The following is a 6,969-nucleotide window of genomic DNA, read 5'->3' on the forward strand; positions in this document are numbered from 1 at the left end:
ATCTATACCCACCTTATTAAACTGTATATAGGAATTCACACTATTAATAGCATATCATATTAACTGGGATAAATCAGAGATTACACCTTTAGGTTTTTACAGGTTATTGCCCATCTAGTTTTATTTCATTTGTCTTCGAAAGGTATCAAGTACTTGGGCAATCAAGTAACTTCTGATTACAAAGATATGGTCCGAGAAAATATTAATCCACTACTGAAAATGAAATCTGATTTTGGTAGGTGGACCAAAATTCATCTTTCGCTTTGGGGGAAAATACACTCTGTTAAAATGATGACTGCACCTGTGATTTATTACATAGTATCCCAACTTCCTCTGAATATTCCCAACTCCTACTTAAGATATTATATTATAAGATATTATATATTTGATTTATTTTAGATTTTCTTTAGGGCGACTCACAGCACCATATAGGAATGAAGAAACTACAAGCTCATACAAAGGAAGGGGGATTTTCTCTTCCCAATTTTAAATGGTACTATTGGACTATCAATATAAAGTATATGAGTATATCAAGTAGTGAGGCAAGAGATAAACCAAGCTGGTTACAGATAGAGACTGAAGTTGGTGGTGGGCTGTCGCCCTGGTCCGAGCTATTTGTCACAAAGTTGCTACAACAGAAGGATCATCCTATAATCACAACAAAACAGTTAATTAGACACTATGGCGAAAAGCTGGGATTACCTACGTTTTGCATTTATGTGATAACCACACTAAGCACTTCCTAAGCTTCAACCAAATTATAGATAAATACAAATTACCACATAATCAAATTTGGGGGTATGTCCAAATGCAAAGTGGCTTGTCTAAATGGTTAGGAAGCCCTCTTACTGACCCCACGGGCAGCCCGATTGAAGAAATGCTGATTAGATCATTATCATGCAGGAGTGTCGCTTCAAAGATCTATCATTTACTACAGGAACAATTAAGTGACTCCTTCTCAAGGTCAAGAAACACTGAACAGGAGACCTGGCTGTGGACATATCTCCTGTGGATTGGGAATTGTTTGAATAACATTAATACAGTGTACAAGGAAATGGGTAATAGGTTTATTCAATTGGAAATAATACACAGTTGGCATCGGACAGCACAACAGCTATATAAATGGAACCTAATACCAGTAGATTCTTGCTCAAGATGTGAAGGAATTGGTGCCTCTATACTACATATACTTTAGACATGTCCAACATTTAAGGACTGGTGGAATAATAATAATCTAAGAGATTATGTTTTAAGTCCTAAACAAAAAGCGCCAAACCTCTGAAAAGCCGTCATCTTGGGCTCAACCACGGAGCTCCAGGACTCTGAGTTCTCCTTCAAAAAGAGATAGATTACTTTGGCTCTTATAACAGCCAAACGGATACTACTGAGACACTGGAGGAAGAAACACCCACCCCATTACTAAGATTGGTCTATAACAATGGCACAGTTGGCTGCTTATGAGAGAGTGACATACTCTCAACTGAATAAGCTTGATCAATATGTGTTTACGTGGGGCCCTTTCACCAACTTGTCATCTGTATCTTAGTGGTCAACTTGGTATTCCAGTGTTATCAAGGGTTCTCCAATTAAGTGAATCGATCCCTGTCTGTCTTATTTCTCTGTTTAAGCTTTCAATAAAATGTTCATTACAAAAAAAGAAACTGAAGATGAAATTCAAACTATGCTTTTTTCAGGATTCAGTCCCCATTTCTCTGTGTGTGGATAAATTGTGCAACTGGATGGTGTGTGTGCAGCCTTGATAAAGTATCTAATTTGATCAGAAGCATCTTGTAAAGCTACAAGTAACAGAGTTGCTTTTGTGGAGGCCAGCATGTTAAACTGAAACATAGGTTTTTTTGGGGGGACTTGTCTTGATCTGTTTTTCAAAAAAAAGCTCTACGTTTTCAAAGATACATTTCCCTTAACTTTCATCTCCACAGTCCTCAATCTTCTATTCATTATTTAGTCGCACCATCCCAGTGAGCATGGTTTTGGTAGTTTGCAGGTCATAAGACATCTAGACATCTAAGTTAAAACTGGAATAAATTTGGATGAAAGATGAAAGTTTTTTTTACACATCAAGGTTAAGTATTTAAACAACTATATTTCAATGTGAATGGAACCTGCTAGACACAGGAATATAGACATTTATTCTGAATGTTATATGTTTTTGATGTGTAAAAAAAATCTTAAACCTTTCAACCAAAGTTTTTTGGCTTGCAAATGACCAGAAGTATGCTCGCTCAGATGTTTTTAATGAAAGTTTAAAGTTGAGTTTGGACTAGTTGAGGGCATAGCGTTGATAAGTTATCACCTGTGTTGATATGAGTAATGTGTTAGCAAACAATTGCCTATTTCCTCATTCAGCAGACATGGAGAAACATTGTACTGTATTTGGAGTTGTGTTTCTGGCCACCCGGGGAAAAGAAAGTGCAATATTCACTCTCCTTTTATCTTTTTATTAGCTTTTTTGGTCTCCTCCAGCTCTTGAGAAAAATATCTGGCTCTTTAGCTGGTAAATGCTTCACCAGCTAGCCACTAACTGTCTGTTGTTTGGTGCCGGGAAGGTAGCCGAGCCTTTTCAGTGAAAACAGCTGCCTGCTGTCTCTGTAAGGTTAGAGTAGTAAGTATTAGCCAATACAATAATGTTGCAGGGCCATAAAAACAAAACACTGAGCTCAAAGACGTTCAAATGTTACATAGAGCTGAGGAGAATTGCAGATGGTACAGAAGCACATTGCGTTCACTGAAGAATTCACACACAAGTTGAAAATGTTTGAACTTGAGCAAAAACTTTGTGCATATCTCAGGTGTGCATGCCTCCTCTCAGGTGACCCCGTCTCCCCTGTGGTGTACCTGCCACCTGTCAGGTATACCCACCTCCAGTCAGGTGTACCTGCCTCCTCTTAGGTGTACCTGCCTCCTCTCAGATCTGTGTCTGTTTGTTGTAGAACCTGTGTGTTGAGAACGCCTGCACTGCTGCTCGTGATAAGACGGGCTGCTTCGCCTCCATGTTCACTGTGGACAAAGTCCTCACACCCCCTGATGGGAACCATCATGGATGTCCTGAAGGCCGACAACCGGATTTTATATTCACAAAGACAATCACAACCAGATCCATCGAGGAAGGAAGAGACGATCACGTCCTTCCTAACTTCTCATAAACACTGGTAAACTGTAGTAAACAAAACTCTTCAGTAAATCAAAGTGCTGCCAGATGACAGATATAAACATGCTGGTCGGGTCAGATTTAACATTTTGGTCGAGCAGTCAGAATAAAAACCTTCAGTTGCTGAAGCTGTGATGTTTAAAGCAGCCAAATTCCTTCACCTCCCTCCCTCACTCCTTCACCTATTTACTATCTCATAATTATGAGAGCTTGTAATTATGAGATACTAAATCATAATTATGAGATTTTTTCTCATAATTATGAGATTATATGTCATAATTATGACATAAGGCCTCAAATTTTTGGCTGGACTGCAATAGTGGAGCCAGCCCTATATGTGAATGTCCGTGACTGACTGAGTGAGTCACTGACTGAGTGATGAAGGCACACCATTGGTCAGCTGACAGCTGCCGAGGCTTGGGACTCCCAAGTATCCCAGAATGCACTTTGCACCAACCGGCAGCAATGGAGATTTTGAACCAGGTTAAAACATGTCACTTTATTAAGTTTTAATATTTTTTCAGACGAGAAAGTAACCATTGAATCTCCCAATATGTGGTCAGTTTATCCAAATAACACCCCTAATTGGAAATTAGCTCCACCGTTTTCGGAGATGTTTTCGAGGCTGGGTGAGACCAGCAAGTCATCTAAGCCACTAGCATCCCAACTCCTGAGATGACCGGCCAGTCAATATCCGGCATCATCCCAGGGAGAACATGATCCAATGAATCTAACAATTGTAGCTGCCACATGAGTTTGTCTGAATGTAAAGTAAAGCTTCATGTTTTAATTGGACTGGACAACAGCACTACCTCTGGAGCTCTATATGTACAGATATCACCACATTTCAATAAATATGAATGTATTAAAATGAACAGATCAGTCTATATTAAATTTTATTTTTTTATTGTTTTATTATAGCTACATTACAGACTGAATAACAATTTACTGCATCTCTCTGTCAATGAGGTTATTTGATGAGGAAAAAGTGTTAGTGGAGCTTTGAGTTGAGATTATTTTGTCACAGTACAGTCAGGTAGGTTTGTTGAAGCTGAGCTGGTGCTATCCTATTGCGGAATGATCGTCCTGCGTCCTCCCGTCCCCAGATGTTTGAGGATGTTTGCCAAGTCCAAACATAGTGTACTTGAGAAAGGCTCTATGTCAAATTGGCTTCATTCAAAGCACTTCTTCTAGTGTTTCATACGTGGTCCAGCCATTACTAGGTTTTGACCTAGTGTTGTCTTTTAGTTGGTGAATGCAATGCGCTTCCATAGGATAATAATTCTCTGTGGGTTTCACACTTCAAGCAAACTTCAAATTACACATGGTAATTTATTCCACTGTTCATAAAAAATATTTACCAGTGCAGCTGTTTGGTGTTTACCAAAACCCTGACTTGTACTGTAGACAATGTCAGACCCCCCCCCCCCCCCCCACCCTCAGGTAAAGCCTCCCCTTTGTAAATCCCTGTTTTGGCTTTGCTCTCGCAGACACAGGAACACCACATTCCCGACTGGAATGGCTTCATTATACTACAAACTGGCTGCAGGTTTTGGAGCATAAACATTCATTTGCACTGAGCCCTGCTGGTGCCAAAGCTGACTTTGTCTGTCCCACCATGGGTAAACATGGCAACTATCAACATGGACTCTCTGCTGCTGTTTCTTATAACGGCTATGAATGTGCACATCTGCTTTGGGGTCCGCTCGCAGCTTCTGTTTCCTCTCTTAAATTCTTTTCTTTGTCATTATTTCTTCATTTACATAATTTGTCAGTTTTAATTTTGCTTCTAAAACACTGACCAGAGTTCTCTCTCTTCCTTTATACTTCATTTCTGTAATGCTCCTCTTTTAAAAACATTCCACCTTTTCTTTTTCTTTTTTTTTTTTTTTTTGCGCATGAAAAAGGTAGATGGCAAGCCCCAGTAGGTCACAGTGCATTAACCACACTAATAAACCCATTATACTGCAATGGAATGGGATCCAAACGAGAGAGAGGGAGAGGGTGTTGAGTGATGGTGATAAAGAAATGAGAGAGGCTGATTTTGGCAGAGAGGAGTGGTAGAGATATGACGCACAGTGACAGGTGGGGTAAAAGCCTCACTGATACACACTCACTTTACGTATGTGTTCCTTTAAGGCCTCTGTCAATTCATTACCTTCTCTAGCAGCATTCATTAAGGGGAGGATCTGCCATCTTCTGCCAGAGCATTGCATCACTTTTCTCCTCCTGCATGGCTCCTCTTTCTCAACATTAGCGTCGTTGTGGGGCCAATTACAACTCTGCAGTGCCGTTCGGGGGCCATAAATATCCACAATGTGTTCACAACCTGCCATGCTCCTGTGAGGAAAGAGAGGAAGCAGAGAGGACGAAAGTAGGAAGAGAATATGGGACACGGCGGCAGCTGAATGCAGTTTAAAATGTACTGATCTAGAATCAAATCACAGGAAAAATGTTAGTTGCAGAGTGGATAGACGTAGATTTGTGGCTCTGCAATGTTGCAGCAATTAATAATTCAGTAACACCTCAGGAACCCTAACCCTAACCCTCAGAAATAGGGTAAGGGAATTATGCTGAGTCATGCACCACTTTAAATGAGGGGACTAATATGAAGTAACTAATATTTAATTATTTGTTTAACTATCCATCTATTTACCAAATCATTATCTACTAATTGATTCTGTGTTATTTAGAAGTTTAAAACAATTGAATGAAATAATAGCCATATAATAAATGACAATTAATTATAATTGTATTCAAGTTTGTTTAATTTCATTTAGCTATTTAATTTAATGTAATATAATTAATTTAACTTATTTAAGTTGATGTAATTTAACACATTAATTTAATTAACTTAATTAATTTGCTTTCATTCAATTTCATCTAATTATGTGCTAATTTTATTGTATTTAATCATTTATTTAATTGTATTGTTTTTATTTAATTGTATTGTTTTTATTTAATTGTATTGTATCATTTAATTTGATTTTCTTGTGTGGTTGAAAAGACTGGTCAAATCTTTTCGATGCCCCTAGGCAACCAAAAAGTCACTCATGTGACATCAAAGAGAAAATGCAAGATTCAGTGTTCGGTTGTCGTCTGCTGGTTACACCACAGTGAATCTTACTTCAGCTGAGATGGCAGAATAGGGAGACGGAGTGCCACTGAGAGAAATCTGTGTTAGACTAAAACAACCGAGGTAGGCCTGTATTTGTAAGTACATATCCGTTGGGAAATAGACTTGAAACACACACTTTTTAGGAAAGTACTTTCTTCTTATGTGGTCTTACTTGAACTTGACAAATAAAACAAGTCTGATTCCGGTCACCTAACATGCGCTGACACTGTGTACGTTTCCATGTCAGGGTGTGGAAGACATGTTTCCTGTTTGGTTTCCTCTGATGCTCTGCTGACACCATGTGATCGCCGCGGTAACTGCATCCACCAGTCGATGAAGGGCCAATAAGGTGGTCCTGTGTGTGAGAGGCTGGGATTTGTTGCTGTGTACAGTAGAGCCCAAACAACACATTCATCACCGGCAGACGTCCCTGCTCCTCTCCTAGTGTGCCGAATTGATGAACCATCAACACAAGTTTCATCATGTTCACTTTGTATTGATAAAGCAATCATGCATGCTTTTTCTTCTCTGTAGCACGGTTTTCCCCACTCTCAAGACAAATGGGGTGTCAGGATGATATTTTTCCCCACATTTCTGCGCTCTCCGCTGCGGGGAGGATGTGGGCTCCAGACGGAGGGTCGAGACTGTTTTCTGTGGGAAACGAGTCACAGCTGAAACTTTT

At 39.4% G+C, this 6,969-nt stretch overlaps 1 long non-coding RNA gene across 1 annotated transcript; it reads left to right on the forward strand.

Annotated features, from left to right (window-relative positions):
- The first annotated feature begins 6,177 nt into the window (after positions 1-6,177).
- On the forward strand, positions 6,178-6,807 carry LOC121889024. The gene is made up of 2 exons (XR_006093418.1): positions 6,178-6,368; positions 6,535-6,807. It is a non-coding gene; the product is annotated as an uncharacterized LOC121889024 (long non-coding RNA).
- The last annotated feature ends 162 nt before the right edge of the window (positions 6,808-6,969 follow it).

Source organism: Thunnus maccoyii, chromosome 22 (genome assembly GCF_910596095.1).
Source record: "Thunnus maccoyii chromosome 22, fThuMac1.1, whole genome shotgun sequence".
Lineage (NCBI taxonomy): Eukaryota > Metazoa > Chordata > Actinopteri > Scombriformes > Scombridae > Thunnus > Thunnus maccoyii.